This window comes from Triticum urartu, chromosome 3A (genome assembly GCF_056163025.1).
Source record: "Triticum urartu cultivar PI428250 chromosome 3A, HENAU_Tu73, whole genome shotgun sequence".
Taxonomy (NCBI): Eukaryota; Viridiplantae; Streptophyta; class Magnoliopsida; order Poales; family Poaceae; genus Triticum; species Triticum urartu.
Genome location: NC_141875.1, coordinates 731,040,554 through 731,060,520, shown reverse-complemented (window position 1 = coordinate 731,060,520; position 19,967 = coordinate 731,040,554).

The following is a 19,967-nucleotide window of genomic DNA, read 5'->3' as shown; positions in this document are numbered from 1 at the left end:
AGTGACACACATTGCACACTCATCCTCTTAAGCCCGAAATATTCCATGGCCACGTATTTAGACCCGAACCGTAACTCCAAGATAGACTACACAAATGTCGAGAAAGTTCTTGATGTTGTTCTCCCCGCCTACGCCAAATCTGGAGGCACCTTCACCAGGGCAGTTCGTAAGTATGGCAAGCACATGTTCTCACACAATACGAAGTTCTGCTGCGTCAAGCAGCCGCCTGGCGGTCAGAAGGATGCCTACTACGCCCTCCATCACATGCGGGCGATCGTATGGGACCATCATCAACTTCTGCTACCAGATAATCTCAAAGATTGGGCCGCGAGCTTGTCGGCAGTCCAGGACGCGGACCTCAGACAAGAATTCTTTCGCATCCAGTCGGAGTTTGCGGACATCATCCATCAAGATGTCCTTCATACCTCGGGGCTGTTCTTCCTCAGATATCAACCGCCCAACAGTGAGATAGATGAAATGCTACAAATGCAAGGTGACAACGACCGTGATTTCATGACCATCACGACAGACGGGGGCTTCATCCACGTTCCTGTCCGATGAGTCGAGTCGAAAGTAGTGATGTGTAGTTCTGAAACATTGATTGGCTCATGTTGTAATTATACTTTAATGAATTCGTATGTCTCTTTGGTTTGGACAGTCGTTCAACTTAGATGTAATCGATGCTATTTATTAGTAGGACCATGAATCATGCTATTAATGTCTTGCTTTTCTCTTCCGATCCTTTTGTTGCATACTTACATATTGCTTATGTATTGTCTGTTGTTTGGCTTGTGCATAGAGATGCCGTCGTATGTCGTGTACAAGGGTAAGGTTCTCGGAGTCTATGACGACTGGGAGGAGTGTCGGAGATAGGTTCACCGTTTCAGTGGTAATAGTTACAAAGGGTACACCACTAGGGCGGAGGATGAATGTAGATACGCTCGCTATCTAGCGGGAGAGAGGAGGGAGCGTTGGAGGAACCGAATGAAGACCAGTTTGATCGCGATGATGCTCATCGTGATGACCACAACTCTCTTCTATGTGATGGTAGTTTAGATGATCGATATCGACTTGTAATGTGAAGACAAACTCGATACTCGCGGTCTTGAGACTTGTAATGTTTTATCTTTGTTCGGTCTTTTGAATTTGGAGACTAATATGATGAATTGTATTCGGAGACTAATCTTCTATTGTATTCGATGAATCTGATCTTATTGTCTGTATTCTGTCTAATAATATATTTTATATTCTGTCTAATAATATATTTGTAACCTGTGCAAAAATCAGAAAAGAAAAAAAACCAAATATTCATACTAATGGCGCATCACCACCAGGTGCGCCATTAGCATGCCAAAGGATACTAATGGCGCATCAACAGAGGATGCGCCATTAGTATGACAAAGCCATGCTTACGTATGCCCCCCGGGAGGCACACTAATGGCGCATGCTGTTACATACTAATGGCGCACTAGTTGGTGCGCCATTAGTATACCAGATACTAATGGCGCACCTGTGGTACGCCATTAGTAAGATATACTAGTGGCGTGCTACTAATGGCGCACTGGTAATGCGCCATTAGTAGGCAAAACCAGTGCGCCATTAGTAGGCCTTTTCCTAGTAGTGTTTGTGCAAGATGTTCACATGTTATTTTATTTTTTGACCAAATTCTCTTATGCCCTTGACTTAGCTTGGCCCAGAACAGCAACATCCTTGATGCGCGTAGTAACCTTCACCTCGTTCTTTCTCTCGTAGACTCGAAGGAGACCACACGCAAGGCACCTCCTCTTTGGTTGTGAGAGTGTCCAGGGGTCGTGGGTGCGGCTAATGCCTATGTATGTGGCCGCAATTGACACTACCCTCTCTTTAAGGGCACATATCATTTTTTATAACTCTGCTATCTTTTCCCAAGTCTTTATCATCTTGCCTAGCCTTGTACTGATATGTATTGTTTGATGCTAATTACCCAAGTTAGTGCATGATGTTAAGGATAACATGAGAACACTTGCCTAAGTTTATAAGATATGACATGTGATAGTTCAAACCTGCTTTGCTGCTCTTTCAATGCTTTTGCTGCTGTACTGTGCTTCTCTAGTTGTTTGAATGCTTCTGCTGCTAGCCTGCTAGACTGCTACTAGCTTGAATATGTGTGCACTTGTGCTGGTGGTGGTGCTGCTTGTGTTGCTGCTGCTAATTTAATGCTTATACTCACACCGCTGTTGATTAAATTCTTATGTTATTGTTGTTGCATGCTTATGTTACTGATTCAATGCTTTAGAAATTAATTGAATTGAACCTGAATCAATGCTAACGATTTCTCCAACTTGCAAAAAATTGTCATAATTGTCTCCTGCCTTGTGATGTTAGTCTCTGTGCACTTACTAGTATTGTTAGTTGAATGGATGGTCGTGGTAGTAGAATAGGAATTTTCTTTAGGTTAGTGTTATAGTGATGTTCATTTCATTACCTAAACTTTGTACCAATGTACCATGCAGGTATGTACAGATTATTATTGTAGAACAACATCAGGTTAATCTGTTGCATTCAAGTTGTTGGAAGTTTTGTTATGCCATGCTTAGTGTTTACTGAATTGGGGCATTTGGGCATGTATGTATAAACTTTAGCCTCTTGAAAGAATATTATTTACTTCCAGTGTATTTCACTAATAACTTATCTAGATCAGGATCTTATGTTGTCGAGGTTGCTGCTGCTGTGACAGAAGATCAGAAGAAGCTTGGAGATGCGCGCCATAGTTTTAGTTGATGCTGCCACCAAGTTTTTGTGCTTGTGTATGTGTTTTTGATTGTATGTGCACTTGTTGGACGTGCAAACGTGTATGTGCTCTTGTGAGTATTTGATTGGATGATTTCCGGATTTAATCAGTTAATTGAGAGATTTATTGATTTTTTGTTGTTCAAATGTGTAGATTGAAATTTGTGAATGAAAAAGACCAAATGTTCTACTTGACAAAATAATATTTGGGCTCTAAAAAGGCTGTGGCCCAAATTATAGTGTATCGGTACAGTGTGTATTTCAGAAAAACCAGAAAATAAGCTTAATGAAATGGTTCGCAAAACGGCCATGTCACAGAAAATAAAAAGGCCAAATTGTTGGGCCAGGTCCATGTAGCTAGCAAAAATTAACAAAAAAAGTATGAAAAAGGCTGAATTGTTGGGCTCGGCCCATGTATCAAACCGAATTGGACCGGGCCAAATCTTGTGCCACATCAGCTTGCCACGTCGGATGCCTACATGGCCTGGGGAGGCTGCTAGTGACCAAAACAAAATAATAGGCATATTTTGGTCGTAAACGTCGATGACCTTCTCACAGAGAAGGTCGTCAATTTCAGTTTACGACCACCAGCTTTTGACCTTCTGTTTTTGGTCACAAAAAGGTCGCAAATGAAAAACAATGATCTTTCAGTGACCAATAGTCAAGGTCACAAGTTGACATATTTCTTGTAGTGATCGACTTGAAACCAGGCACCGTTCCTATTGCCAAACGACCCTACAAGATGCCACCTCATGAACTCCTTGAACTTAAGGAGGAAATCGACAAATCTCTTCGCAGTGGTTTCATTTGTCCAAGTTCCTCTGCTTGGGAAGCACCTTCTCAATTTGTGAAGAAGAAGGATGGAATGAACCGTTTGGTTCAAGACTACCATCCTATCAACCAATCTATAATTCAGAACAAATATCCCCTTCCTCGGATCAATGATCTGTATGATCAACTGGCTGGTTCATCGATATTCTCTAAACTCGACTTGAGGTTGGGTTACCACCAGATCCATGTTCGTGAAGAGGATATTCCAAAGACCGCATTCGTCACTCGTTATGGTTCTTACGAGTACACCGTCATGTCATCGGTTTAACCAATGCTCCAGCTACATTCTCTCGTCAGATGAACTATATATTCATGGATTACCTTGACAAGTTCGTCGTAGTCTATCTGGATGATATACTGGTATATTCGAAGAATAAAGAAGAACATGCTGAACATCTTCCTCTTGTTCTGGGGAAGCTTCAAGAACATCAACTTTATGCCAATTATTCCAAGTGTGAATTCTGGTTACCCGAAGTCACCTACCTTGGTCATGTCATCTCCAAGGACGGTATTGCTATCAACCCAGAACGTGTTCAGGCTATTCTTGACTGGACCACTCCGAAGACTGTCAAGCAAGTCAGAAGCTTTCTCGGTCTAGCCAGGTATTGTCGCCGCTTTGTCGAGAACTTCTCCAAGATCGCCAAGCCACTGACCAATCTGCTTCACAAAGGCATTAAGTTCGATGGGACAGACAAATGTCACGAAAGTTTCCAGGCACTCAAAGACAAGCTGGCATCTACCCCAGTGCTTGCTCCCCCTGATTTTCGCGAGGACTTTGTCATCTATTGCGATGCTTCACGTAAAGGATTAGGCTGTGTCCTAATGCAAGAGCGGAAAGTAATTGCTTATGCCTCCCGTGAAGTGCGTCCTCATGAAGCGAACTACCAAGTTCATGACCTCGAGCTTGCTGCGGTTATCTTTGCACTGAAGCTATGGCGACAGTACCTTCTCGGTAATCATTGCAAGATCTTCACTGATCATCAGAGTCTGAAGTATTTGTTTACTCAGCCAGATCTGAATCTCCGTCAGCAGTGATGGATGGAAGCTATTGCTAACTACAACTGCGGTATATCTTATACACCTGGCAAGGCTAATGTAATGGCCAATGCCCTGAGCCGTAAGTCTTATTGCAATAATCACATGGTCTTCAAAGCTCAACCCCGCCTTTATGAAGAGCTATGCAAGCTGAACATTCAACTAGTTCCATAGGTTTCTCTGAATGACCTTGTCTTGGAACCAACTCTTCTGAAAGCAATCAAGTCTGCTCAAGCCAAAGATGCTCATGTTGATCTAATGAAAAAGGATCTTGCCTTAGAGAAATCCAGAGATTTCTCACTTGGTGAAGATGGAACCTTGTACTTCAGAGATCGCATTGTAGTACCCCGATTCGAGCTTATGACAGAGAAGGTGATGAAAGAAGCGCATGACACCCCTCTCTCTATTCATCCGGGAAGTACCAAGATGTATCTAGACATCCGTCAGATGTACTAGTGGTCTAATATGAAGCAAGACATTGCTCGATATATTGAAGAATGTTACGTTTGTCGTCGCGTCAAAGCAGAACATCCGAAACCGGCTGGACTTCTACAACCGCTTCCGCTTCCTAAATGGAAGTGGGATCAGATCCAAATGGACTTCGTCACTGGCCTTCCCAAGTCTTAGAAAGGTAACGATGCTATCTTTGTCGTCATCGACCAGTTCTCAAAGGTTGCTCACTTTCTTCCAGTCAAGGAGACTATTACTGCTAGTCAATTAGCAAAATAGTATATCTCCAGAATTGTGTCACTCCACGGCATTCCGAAGGAGATCAGTTCAGATCGCGGCAGTATATTCACTTCAAAGTTCTGGGATAGTTTCCAAGAGGCAATGGGAACTCATATTATCTGGAGCACTGCTTATCATCCCTAATCCCAAGGCCAAGTCGAGTGAGTCAATCAAATTCTTGAAGAAATGCCTCGAGCTTGTGTTATTTCTTTCGGTAAGAAGTGGGAAGAATCTCTCCCTTATGCGAAGTTCTCTTATAACAACAGCTATCAAGCCAGCCTGAAGATGGCACCCTTCGAAGTGCTTTATGGACGTAAGTGCCGAACCCCTCTAAATTGGTCAGAAACTGGGGAACGGACGCTCATTGGTCCAGACATTATTCTGAAGACGGCCCAGTCCCGCCAGTCCCGCCAGAAGAGCAACTATGACCGGAAACGCTGGGGTTCAACTTATCAACCTGGTGAACAAGCTTATTTGCGTGTCACTCCTTTGAGAGGCACTCATCGATTTGGAGTCAAGGGCAAGCAAGCTCCTCGCTACATTGGTCCCTTCCGTATTCTCGCCCGTCGTGGACTGGTGGCTTATCAACTGGAGTTGCCACCTCAGTTCTCTCAAGTTCATGATGTCTTCCACGTGTCGCAACTTCGTCGATGCTTCAAGGATCCAGAACGTGAAGTGGATCCGGAATTGATTGAAGTTCAAGATGATCTCACATACAAAGAGCATCCTATACGCATTCTTGAAGAAGCTGATCGTCGAACCCGCCAGAAGGTTACGAAGTTTTTCAAGGTGTAATGGTGGAATCATACTAAAGATTAAGCCACTTGGGAATGCGAGGATAACCTCCGTGCTGAATACCCCAACCAGTTCCCTTCTACCTCTTAATTCTTGGGAAGAGATTTTCTTTTAGAGGAGGAGAGTTGTAACATCCCGGTGTAATGATGCTACAGTAATCTCAGAGATCAAGCTAATCATTTTTCCATAACAGTGCTTAGCCACTTTAATGAATATTCCATTTCAAATTCCCGTTGAATTCAATCTCAAATTGTGTGTGAATTTCAAAAATGCTCAAACATGAAAACTAAAATGTTCATCATGTGTAAAATATTCTCCATGTAATATTGGTGGTGAACCAACATTTCTGCAAAATGCCTATGTGAACCAACAGAAAAGCTTTAAAAAAGAAAAGAAAAAAAGGAGAAAACGGAGAGGAAGGAGAAAGGCCCCCTCCCCCACTAATTCCCCTGGGCCTTAGCCTAACTAGACCGGCCCAACTCCCCCATCCTAGGCGGCCCACCTCCCCCGGTCGCTCTCTTCCTCCCCTGTTCAACCGACCGGGGGCATGGCCGATCGCGCCCCACCGGACCAGCTCACCGGCGTCGTCGGCGAGGGGATAAGATCCCCGACGCCTCGTGCTTCCCCATCTCCCCTCCCCACTTTCCTCCTCACCTCCCAGATCCACCTCTCCCCCTCTCCTTTCGCTCGATCCCGAGCTCAGCCGCGCGAGCTCGTCGCCACCGATCACCGTCAATGTGGCCACCGTCCACGCCGCACTTTTCCAACACGTTCCCGAGCACCGCCGTCGTCGATTACGTCATACGCTCTGACCAGCGCAAGCCGGGAGCCACTGCAGCGAGCCCGGCAACCTCTTCTTCCCGTATGTATGTCTTCGCCTTTGTCGTCGATTCGTCGTCGTCGATCTTCCCCGAGCCCACCTGAGCACACCAACAGGGCCAACGTGAGCACGCGCCTCTTTCCCCTCTCTTCCCCATGCGTTTCTGGCGCCGTAGCTCGTCCTCCCCGTCGTGCCCGAACACTGCTCCGCCTGTGCTCGTCGCCGACGATGCTCCGGCGACCAAATGGCCTCGGCCCCGTGCGTAACTCGCTCACCACTTCACCTAGTTCCCAACACGCACACGCACGCGACTCGCCGTGCCCCGCAGCCCCCTGTTCGCCGCTCACCGGAAACACACCACCACCTGACTCGCCGCCGGCGACGTTCTTGGCCGTCCCGGCCACGCCACCACCTCCATTCGACGCGGTGAGGACGGGCCATTAGAACGGGCCAAACCACATCCCCGGAGATGCCCTGTGGGCGAAACCCGAAGCTCACCCGCGCCTCGCCGCCGCGTTGGAGCTCCCTGGAGCAACTCCGACGATGCCGGCCGAAGTGGCAGGCCTGGGGCCACCCCCCGGTTCACTGACCCATGGGCCCCAGGGGCCCGACCGACCTGTTGACCCGGTCCACCATGCTGACTGGACCGGCCCGTGCAACAGACAGATGGGGCCTACCACCCCTAATTAATGAAATTAACTAAGCTAATTTAGTTAACATAATTAGACACTGACATGTGGGCCCAGTAGTTGAACTAACTATGTTTAGATTAGTTTTTAACTCTGTTTAACCCATTGTCCATGACAGGGGGTCCCCCATGTCAGTTTCGACCAGTCAACCGGACTGTTGACTGCTGACGTTACTCATATGTCATGCTGGCATCATATTCCTTTTCTGTTAATTTAAATAATTCCAGAATATGTGTTAAAACTTCGGAAAATCATTTCAATTAATTTGTAACTCGGATGAAAATGTTTTATATATGAAAGTTGCTCAGAACGACGAGACGAACCCGAATACACTACCCACATACCTGTCAGATGCCCCTAACTATTTGAACATGGAACTATCCCCCTCCAGTCATCTGTCTGACACAGGTTCGGAACAGGGAAAACATTCCCGGTTGTTTTCCCCCTTCACCTTTATCATGTAGCCATACGTTAGGTCACACCCGGCACATCTTATTGCCATGTTAAGCTTTGTGGTGCTATGTTGCTTTATATTTACTGTTTCTTCCCCCTCTTCTCTCAGATAGACCCCGAGACCGATGTTGCCCCTGTGATCGACTACGTCGACCACGACCCCTCCATGCCAGAGCAACCAGGCAAGCAAACCCCCATTGAGCATTCCGATATCGCCCATCTCTTTCCCTCTCTTACTTGCATTAGAACTGCTACTACTTTATGTATGATCCTACTCTGATGCATAGCCTATTGTTGTTACCTGCTTATCCTAAACTGTTTAGTATAGGTTGGTTAGACATCCATCAATGACCCCCACCTTGTCCCAGTTGCCTTGCTTTATGTTATGAGTCTTATTAGCAAAATTACCTCTATACGCGTTGTTACCAAAATTGTTCCTACCAACAAAATTCACATCCATAGAGTCATTATTATTCTCAATCAAGGTAGACAAAGACACGTCATTAGGATCAGAGGAAACACTCTTAATAGCAAACAATTTCATAAGTTCATCCATAAAAGTGTGCCATTGAGAATAATCTCTTTAATTGCGTGCACCTTTTTATTAATAGATCTTTCGGTGTGCCATTGAGAATAATTAACCATAATATTATCTAGGAGTTTAGTAGCTTCTCCTAAAGTGATTTCAATAAAAGTGCCTCCCGCGGCAGAATCTAAAAGATTTCTAGAAGCAAAATTCAATCCAGCATAAAAGTTTTGTATAATCACCCAAAGATTCAAACCACGTGTAGGGAAATTATGTATGATTAATTTCATCCTCTCCCAAGATTGTGCAACATGTTCATGATCATGTTGCTTAAAATTTATAATATCGTTTCTAAGAGAGATGATTTTAACGGGAGGAGAATACTTAAACATAAAAGCATCTGTGTACTTATTCCATGAATCAATACTATTTTTAGGCAAAGACAAAAACCAAGCTTTAGCACGATCTCTAAGAGAAATGGAAATAGCTTAAGTTTAACAATATAATTATCCGCATCTTTCTTCTTTTGCATATCACACAAGTCGACAAAGTTGTTTAGATGGGTAGCGGCATCTTCACTAGGAAGGCCGGCAAATTGATCTTTCATGACAAGATTCAACAAAGAAGCATTAATGTCACAAGATTCAGTATCGGTAAGAGGAGAAATCGGAGTGCTAAGAAAATCATTGTTATTGGTATTGGCAAAGTCACACAATTTAGTATTATCTTGAGCCATCGTGACAAGCGAGCAATCCAACACACAAGCAAACAAGAATTAGGAAAAAAGGCAAATAGAAAAAAGAGAAGGGGAACGGAAAAAGAGAGGGCAAATAAAACAGCAAGGGTGAAGTGAGGGAGAGGAAAACGAGAGGCAAATGGAAAATAATGTAATGCGATGGATAAGAGTTTGTGATGGGTACTTGGTATGTCTTGACTTGGCAACGGCGCCACAAATGGCTTGTTGTCAGGAGTCAAATCTTGAATTGATTTGGCGCGAATATCCCCGGCAACGGCGCCAGAAATCCTTCTTGCTACCTCTTGAGCACTGCGTTGGTTTTCCCTTGAAGAGGAAAGGGTGATGCAGCAAAGTAGCGTAAGTATTTCCCTCAGTTTTTGAGAACCAAGGTATCATTCCAGTAGGAGATCACGCTCAAGTCTAGCGCACCTACACAAACAAATAAGAACCTCGCCACCAACTCGATAAAGGGGTTGTCAATCCCTTCACGATCACTTACGAGAGAGAGATCTGATAGATATGATAAGATAATATTTTTGGTATTTTTATGATAAGGAGAAATAAGGATGCAAAGTAAAATAAACGGGAATAGAAATAGCTAAGTGTTGGTAGAATAATACGATGGAAGATAGATCCGAGGGCCATAGGTTTCACTAGTGGCTTATCTCAAGAGCATAAGTATTACGGTAGGTAAATGAATTACTGTCGAGCAATTGATAGAATTGAGCATAGTTGTGATAATATCTAGGTATGATCATGTATATAGGCATCATGTCTGCGACAAGTAGACCGAAACGATTCTGCATCTACTACTATTACTCCACACATCGACCACTATCCAGCATGCATCTAGAGTATTAAGTTCATAAGAACAGAGTAACGCCTTAAGGAAGATGACATGATGTAGAGGGATAAACTCATGCAATATGATGTAAACCCCATCTTTTTATCCGGGATGGCAATAATACAATACGTGTCATTTCCCTTTTCTGTCACTAGGATCAAGCACCGCAAGATTGAACCCAAAGCTAAGCACTTCTCCCATCAATCTAATAGGCCAAACCAAACTGATAATTCTAAGAGACTTGCAAAGATAAACCAATCATACATAAAATAATTCAGAGGAGATTGAAATATTCTTCACAGATAAACTTGATCATAAACCCACAATTCATCGGATCTTGACAAACACACCGCAAAAGAAGATTACATCGAATAGATCTCCAAGAAGATCGAGGAGAACTTTGTATTGAGATCCAAAGAGAGAGAAGAAGCCATCTAGCTAATAACTATGGACCTGTAGGTCTGAAGTAAACTACTCACACATCACCGGAGAGGCCATGGAGTTGATGTAGAGGCCCTCCATGATCAATGCCCCCTCCGGTGGAGCTCCGGAAAAGGCCCCAAGATGGGATCTCTCGGGTAAAGAAGGTTGCGGCGGTGGAATTAGGTTTTCGTGGTGCTCCTGGCTGTTTGGGGGGTACGTGAATATATATAGGAGGAAGAATTACGTCAGTGGAGCAATGAGAGGCCCACGAAGGTGGAGGGCATGCCCAGGGGGTAGGCGCGCCCCCTGCCTCGTGTCCTCCTCGGTTGTTTCTTGACGCCCACTCCAAGTCTCCTGGATCACGTTTGTTGAGAAAATCACGATGCCGAAGGTTTCATTCCGTTTGGACTCCGTTTGATATTCCTTTTCGGAGAAACCCTAAAAGAGGCAAAAACTGCAATTTGGGCTCGGCCTACGGTTAGTAGGTTACTTCCAAAAATGATATAAAAATGTAAAATAAAGCCCATTGACATCCAAAATAGATAATATAATAGCATGGAGCAATCAAAAATTATAGATACGTTGGAGACGTATCATCTTCCTTATGAGTGGCGGCCGGGACGAGCAATGGTCTTTTCCAACCAATCTATCCCCCTAGGAGCATGCGCGTAATACTTTGTTTCGATAACTAATAGATTTTTGCAATAAGTATGTGAGTTCTTATGACTAATGTTGAGTCCATGGATTATACGCACTCTCACCCTTCGACCATTGCTAGCCTCTCTAGTATCACGCAACTTTCGCCGGTACCATAAACCCACTCAAAACAGCCACCATACCAACCTATTATGGAATTTCCATAGCCATTCCGAGATATATTGCCATGCAAATTTTCGCCGTTCTGTTATTATGACACGCTTCATCATTGTCATATTGCTTACATGATCATGTAGTTGACATCGTATTTGTGGCAAAGCCACCGTTCATAATTTCATACATGTCAATCATGCATTATTGCACATCCCGGTACACCGCCGGAGGCATTCACATAGAGTCATATTTTGTTCTAAGTATTGAGTTGTACTTCTTGAGTTGTAAGTAAATTAAAGTGTGATGACCATCATTATTAGAGCATTGTCCCAGTGAGGAAAGGATGATGGAGACTATGATTCCCCCTCAAGTTGGGATGAGACTCTGGACGAAAAAATAAAGAAAGAAAAGAGGCCAAAAAAAGAAGGCCCAAATAAAAAATGAGAGAAAAATAGAGAAGGGACAATGTTACTATCCTTTTTCCACACTTGTGCTTCAAAGTAGCACCATGATTTTCATGATAGAGAGTCTCCTATGTTATCACTTTTATATACTAGTGGGAATTTTACATTATAGAACTTGGCTTGTATATTCCAATGATGGGCTTCCTCAAAATTGCCCTAGGTCTTCATGAGCAAGCAAGTTGGATGCACACCCACTTAGTTCTTTTGTTGAGCTTTCATACACTTGTAGCTCTAGTGCATCAGTTGCATGACAATCCCCACACACTCACATTGATATCTATTGATGGGTGTCGGTGTCAAAACCAGCGGATCTCGGGTAGTGGGTCCCGAACTGTGCGTCTAGGCCGAATGGTAACAGGAGGCAGGGAACATGATGTTTTACCCAGGTTCGGGCCCTCTTGATGGAGGTAAAACCCTACGTCCTGCTTGATTAATATTGATGATATGGGTAGTAGAAGAGTGGATCTACCATGAGATCAAGGAGGCTAAACCCTAGAAGCTAGCCTATGGTATGATTGTTGTATATGGAGTTGATTGGCTACGGACTACAACCCTCCGGTTTATATAGACACCGGATAGGGTTAGGGTTACATAGAGTCGGTTAAAATGGTAGGAGATCTTGAATATCCGCATCGCCAAGCTTGCCTTCCACGCCAAGGAAAGTCCCATCCGGACACGGGACGAAGTCTTCAATCTTGTATCTTCATAGTCCAGGAGTCCGGCTGAAGGTATAGTCCGGCTACCCGAACACCCCCTAATCCAGGACTCCCTCAGTAGCCCCTGAACCAGGCTTCAATGACGACGAGTCCGGTGCGCAAATTGTCTTCGGCATTGCAAGGCGGGTTCCTCCTCCAAGTCCTTCATAGAAGATTGTAAACACCAAGAGTAGTGTCCGGCTCTGGAAAATAAGTTTTCCACATATTGCCATAGAGAGAATAACATTAACACAAATCAAATCTGCTGACGTATTCCGCAGTGCGTCATCACACTACGGCCAAGTCCTTCACTCGAATCGTTTTCACTTCTCCACCTCAGCATGTTTTGCGAGGCAGTTTCCTTGGCACGTCTTGTCAAAGGAGAGATCGTGTACCCCCCTTTTACGGGATTCTCATCAATACGGACGTGGGTAACCCAATCGTGCCTGTTAGCATGTTTTCTCGATTAAAGGCGAGTCCCAAACGGTTACGGGGAGGGCTCCTGGTATTCAACCTCTTATAAAGAGACCAGGATCTTACTCCTTTTCTCCAATCCCAAAACGAGTTCGCCCGTCGCCTCGAGTTCCAACACCCTAGGCTCCAGATTCCGGGCGCCTCAGACCTTCGACCATGTCCAGTTCCGACCTTCAAGGCCGATGGATGCCCTCCTCCATCACGGAGGAGGACGTGCTAAAGTTGAGAGAGGCTAAGTTCTTGACCGCCAAAATTTCGCACAGGTTGCCTGCTCAAAGGTAGGCTATCCCCAGTCCCCAGCCCGGTGAGAGCGTAGTGTTCGTGTCTCACTTCCTTCGGGGGTTAGGCTTCCCGATGGATCCCTTTATGAGGGGACTGTTGTTTTATTACGGGCTGGAATTTCACGACTTAGCTCCGGAGTCCATCCTCCATATCTCCTCGTTTATTGTTGTGTGTGAAGCGTTCCTCCGTGTTACCCCTCACTTTGGATTATGGCTTAAGACCTTCAAAGTGGAGCCGAAGATGATCAAGGGACGGCACGCAGAGTGCGGAGGCACTGTTATAAGCAAAAATGCTGATGCTCCATGTCCCGAGGGTTCTTTTCAAGAGGAGCTAGGCTTGTGGCAACGAGAGTGGTTTTATATCACCACTCCCCGGAGCACCAAGTGGGTGGCGCCTCCTGCCTTTTGCTCGGGTGCCCCACCATGGCTAGCATGATGGGTCAACAGAGGGTTAGATTGGGGTTTGCCCAAAGACGTGCCCTTGTTACAGGTCCGCATTAAGGATCTCTTGGAAGGAGACCTCAGCCTGGTCAAGTTGACATAGGTCATGCTGACTCACCGAATATTGCCCGGCAAACGTCGCTCCCTTCGCCTGTGGGAGTTTAATCCAGAGGGACCGCGAGCTCTGCAGAATTTCATGGGCGCAACGCCCGGGGAGATGTATAAACTATTCTTCGGATCACAAGAGATGTGTCCGGATTTAACCGAGGACGCAGGCCTAAGCTGCAATCGCCCGGATACTCAAGTAAGCAACCTTGTGCCCGGACCTTCTATCTGTATAATTGTCATAAACTTGCCCCTAAAAGAGCCGTCCTTTTAAACAGGAGTGGATAGCGAAGGCAAAGCTGATCAGGTGTCCGGCTCCCCTTCCCCAAACCAGACCGGATCTCGTGCTGGTCAGGATGCTGGAGATAATGCCTTTGGAGGGAAGCAAGGGGGAGGACAAGGAAACTATGGCCTCCTCGAAGGAGGCTTCTCCGAAGGGAGGAACCGACAATTCCTCTCCTAAGGGGAAGAAGAGAGCCGCCTCTGACGACCCGGAAACCATGGCCTCGAAGCGGGGGGAAAAATCTTCGTCAGAGGGTCCGACGCCGGAGAGTTCCTCGGCCGGACTATGACCTCAAGGGGATCAGCCCTCCAGCGAGCCGTAAGTAGAGAAAGATTTTCCTTTTGAGGGATGAGGGACGTCTTTGATTTATATCTGAGATGATTAACCGAATTTTTACCTTGTAGCTCGGACCTCAGCCCTTCCCAACAGAGCTCGTCTTCGGGGGATCTCCTTCCGGAGATGATGAAGAGCGGGACGCCTCCCCCTACCGTGCCGCCTAGCGAGGCGGGCGACCCTGAGGTGTCATCGCGGAGGGTATCTCCGAATCCGGCAGGGGCGAAAGATAGCTATGTGGCCCCCCGAGGTTCTCCGCGTCCGGCTTTCGAAAGAGGTCATGGGACAAGTCTGGCACTGTCTGGTGCTCGGCCGGAGGAGCTAAAGATTCTGCTGGGGCGAGCTTCTATCTCGGAGGAGCAGCGTGCATTGATGGGCACGGTGATTGAAAGGATCTCATCCGCAGAGAGCGGATTGCGTGAGGCCGTCAAAAGTTTACTGACGGGTTTTGAGGTACATTAGATAATGTACACTTTTGTCGGTTGCGCATGAATAAGATGCGCCCTGTGTAGATAGTAGCCCCTGAGACTCTGCGCGTCGGCAAGAAATGACGGCACGCGGAGGATCATAATCCCAGGTCTAAGATGTTGCCTTTTGAATGTAGGCGGCAGGGTGTCCGGAATCGAGCCGAACTGATGATTTTGCCGAACTAAAGCGGCAACTGGACGTGGCAGATGCTGACATCGTGCTTGTCAACAAGCGGCTTGATGAGGCTCAAGGTATGTAATTCCTCGGGCGGCATCAGGTAAGAAGAGTTTTATGCCAGTGTCTTACGATGTGTGTGCTTGACGCAGATGGTGCGGCCGCCGTGGAGAGTCTTAGGGAAGAACTTGCCCGAGCTAAAGAACAAGGCAGAGAAAGTGATGCGGCTGCCAAGAAAGCCCTTGAAGAGCTGAGAGCCGAACAGGGTGCTCATTGCCGAAGCAAGGAAGAGATGGCCGAGATGGCCGAAAAATTAAAGAGTGCTGCAGACCGTTGCAGACTTCTTGAGAAAGAAGACCAGGCGAAACAGACGGGCTAAGAGAAGGCCGTTGCCAATGCCAAGGACACGTGCTCTGCGATGAGAGCTGCGAAGGAGGAGCTGCGTCAGGCCGAACAGATTGCGGCTGGAAATCCCTTTATGCTGCGAAGCAGATTTTGCGATCCGAAGTTTGCTCCGTTGGACCGGATGTGGAGTGTGGAGGATACCTATCTGGATTTGGCAGCGAGTGCTACTGATGCGACTGAACACTTTCGAGATAAGAAAGATCACGTAGTGGAAAAGCTTTTCTGGTCGCAGTTTCACAATCCAGAGCGTCCACTGGCAGTGGACGATCATTTGGCTCAATGGGCCGAACTAAATAGGTTGTCCAGACTCGGCATCAAGTACGTCATGGGTCATCTGTGGCCGGGGAGATCGGAGCCGAAGAGTTATTTCAGCTTGGTGCAGCAATTCCTCGACGCGGTGCCGCATATTAATGCAATGAAGAGGTCAGCATGCATAGAGGGTGCAAGGATGGCTCTTGCCGATGTCAAGACATACTGGGCAGAGATGGAGACCACCGTTGTTGCGTCCCGAGATTCGGACAAAAGCCGAGTACCCTCCGAGCACTGTTTTCAGGAAGTCCTTGAAGGCGCTCGTGTAATAGAGACGCAGTGCTCGAAAGATGCTATGTTATGATAGCATATGTAATTATAAAGTAATATTTTGATAAACTATAGTGGCCTTTTTATACTTGTGCCTTCAAGTATTGGGAACACCTCCTGTGCGGCCGTTTTAAGATATATATATATATATACAAAATCTGAAAGATGGCAGTCGTTGGCTTCAGCCCCCATGCACATAGTGCGGGGGTGCTCACAGAAGACGCATTTTCACACTTAACCCAACGTCTTGGTCCTACAAAGGAGGTGATAGAGCAGCGGGCCAGGCAACCGGACTATAATGCTTTAACACTTTCACTTAGCCATAGGAGCTTGATAGTGAGACTTTTTAGGTAGCCCCTTGGTGGCGACTGCGCTCGCCCGAGTTCGGGGCGCGTATGTGCCTGACCGGGAAGTGACCCTTCATTAAAGCAGAGGAATCTGATAGATTCCGATAGGTCATCGAGTGGCTGACCAGTCTCACGCTACATCATGACAGTCAGTTTTCGGCTATCTCTACTGAGGTGCTCGCCCGGCCGAACCGGGGCACAATCGCAGTAGTTCTCCTGGTGCGACCTTAGCCGATAGAGCGGAACGTAAGGTAGCCGAACTCAGGAGCCGGGCAACCCAACATTTGACCAAAGACATGATTCGGAGCTGATACATATAATGCCAAAACTCGCGACGCCGAACACTCCCTAAGGTGTTCGGTCTTTTATGAGTGCGGGCAAAACAACACTCTTTATTGAAAAAGCCCCTAGTGTCCAGGTACGTGCAAAAATTCTGACGTGGCCACATGCCAAGACGCCAGCCTCCTCCTTGGTTATATCAGAAAAAACCAGGGGATGTGTAGCAACAAGAGACGGTAAAAAAGGTTTACGCAGGGTCTTAATCTAAAAATAATCCTTTAGGACGGGTCCCTACTACTCGTCTGTGCCTATGTCTCCGTTGTGCCGTATCCTGGACGGGCGCCGCACGACGTTCATCTGTAAAAGAAAGAAACTGAGTTGAAAACGGGTCGTGCCGAAAAAGTTAAAAATATACAAAGTATAAAGTAAAATATATAAGATTGAGCTTAATTGTCTCTTATTGTATATGCGTGGAGCCCCTAGTGCGGGATTATATGGCCACTAGGCCTGCATCAATGATGATTTTGCACCAAACTCGTCTATCCGCGTTCGTGGTCTTGAATGACCTATTTCGAAGTTTTTTGGCCGGTGAGGCCATTTTGCTGTGGGGCTGTCAAGGCGGCCGCACAGTCCTCCGCTTGGGGAGGCGCACTTTAGTGCTTCCCCTTCAAAGAGATGATGCCTCGTGGACCGGGAATCTTAAGCATAAGAGATGCATAATGTGGTATTGCGTTAAAGCGAGCGAAAGCTTCGCGTCCCAGTGGTGCTTGATAGCGACTTGAGAACGGGACGATATGGAAGGTCAGCTTTTCGCGGCGGAAGTTATTGGCAGAGCTGAATATGACTTCGAGCTAGAGGAAACCCATACTATGGGTGTCCGGACCAGGTATTACCCCTTGAAAGGAGGTTTTGCTGCGGCAGATTCTTGCTGGGTTTATCCCCATGTGCTGGATTGTATCCTGATATATCAGGTTTAGTCCACTGCCACCGTCCATAAGGACATTTGAAAACTGGAGTCCGCCAATTATTGGATCGAGTATCAAGGCAATCCAGCCTACATTCTTGATATTTCTAGAATAATCTAGCTGATCGAAGATGATCGGTTTTGACAACCAGTGGCAGGACCCTTTGGGGATGGGCCGTGTGTTGCGTACCTTTACGGGCGCCGCACGTTTTGTTATGTGAAGTGAGTTCACTGTTTTTACTTCTTGTGGGAAGTTCTTTTGTTTCCTGGTGCTCTGCTTTTGGGGTTCGTCCTCGTCTTCGCTTGGTGTGTCGAGCCCCTTGTGTTCGGCATTGAGTCTGCCGGATTGTTTGAAAACCCAACAGTCTCTGTGGGTATGGTTAGCAAGCTTCCCAGGAGTACTGTGTATCTGACATATCCTGTCCAGGATTTTATTTAGGTTGGATGGATCATCCCTGTTATCCTGGGGGGGGGGGCGATTTTTCCTGATTTTGTCGTGAGCCTTTGAATCCGGCATTGACTGCCGTGCTCTTCGGACTTTTTTCCCTAGTCCAGCGACGGTCCTTGTTGCGTCGCGGTTTTCCGTTTCCATCCCTAGTTTCAGATGTACTTGGGTCGCTGGGGCTGCACCTTGCCAACCAGCTGTCCTCCCCTACACAAAAGCGGGTCATGAGGCTTGTTAGTGCAACCATTGTTCTTGGCTTTTCTTGGCCGAGGTGTCTGGCGAGCTATTCGTCTCGGAGGTTATGCCTAAAAGCTGCTAAGGCTTCGGCGTCCGGACAGTCGACTATCTGATTCTTTTTAGTGAGGAATCTATTCCAGAACTGGCGAGCTGATTCTCCGGGTTGTTGAGTTATGTGACTAAGATCGTCTGCATCCGGAGGGCGGACATAGGTCCCTTGAAAGTTTGCTCGGAAAGCATCCTTGAGCTCTTCCCAGCTTCCAATTGTGTTTTCGGGAAGGCTTTTAAGCCAATGCCGGGCTGGCCCTTTAAGCTTAAGGGGTAAATATTTTATGGCGTGGAGATCATCTCCTCTAGCCATGTGTATGTGGAGGATATAATCCTCGATCCAAACTCCAGGGTCTGTTGTTCCATCATATGCCTCTATGTTTACGGGTTTGAATCCCTCTGGAAATTCATAGTCCAGGACCTCATCGATGAAACATAGGGCGTGTGCGGCGCCCCTGTATTTGGGTGTGCCGGATTCTGATGATGGATTCATAGTGTTGCTTACAAGAGCTTGCTTTCTTGGCCCATAAATGGACCTGACTGGGCCATGATGCGAATCCTTAAGTGGGTCGCAAGCTGATTTAGGTGCGGCGCCGCTTGCGGCTTTATGGGGTCGTCTATCCAACCATGTGGCTTTCTCATTTTTTGAATGCGAGGGCTCTAGGGCCTCTTCGTCGAATTCAGGCAGTAGCTTTCTTTTCGGATAGCTTTTAGTGCGGCGACTGTCGCCGTAATTATCTGCGGTATTGATTACTTTGCTCCATCTAATCCAGAGTGCATCTTTCGCTGTTTTTAGCTTCTGGTTCTGCTTTTTTGGCTGCGTGCAGTTCTAACGAGGCTCTCATGGAGATTCTTCTGCTCCATAGGTTTATCTGGCATGAGGTCGTCCGGAATGCCGTTTTCGCCAGAGGAGGGATGTTCGGTTTCTCTATTCGTGTTGCCCTGTTCGGACGGTTGCTCTAAGGCCTGCTCGTCGTCTACCGGCTCGTCCTGCTCTATGGCTGGGTTTTTGTTGAGGCGGGGCTTGGGTCGGCGTTTACGCCGACGCTTTGATTGCTTTTCGGGGGGTCGATCTCCCGTCCCATCCCCTTTTTCCTCTTTGTCGCTTCCTTTAGGGGTATCCACCATGTACACATCGTGAGATGAGGTGGCTGTCCAATGCTCTATGGGTGTTGGTTCGTCGGTATCTCCTGCATCGTCATCCATGCTGTCGATGTCTCCGGAGTCGAAGTTGAGCACGTCGTTTAAATTTTCGACAGTGGCTACCAAGTGGGTGGTGGGTGGGATTTGAATTTCTCCATTGTCCGTATCCCATCCTCGCTGACCGTAGTTCGGCCAGCGCTCTCCTGATAAGGAGAGAGACTTGAGAGAGTTCAGGATATCGCCAAAAGGCGAGTGCCGAAAGATGTCTGCGGCGGTGAACTCCATTATCGGCGCCCAATCGGATTCGATCTGCAGGGGCGCGGGAGGTTCGGAGTTCGGAAA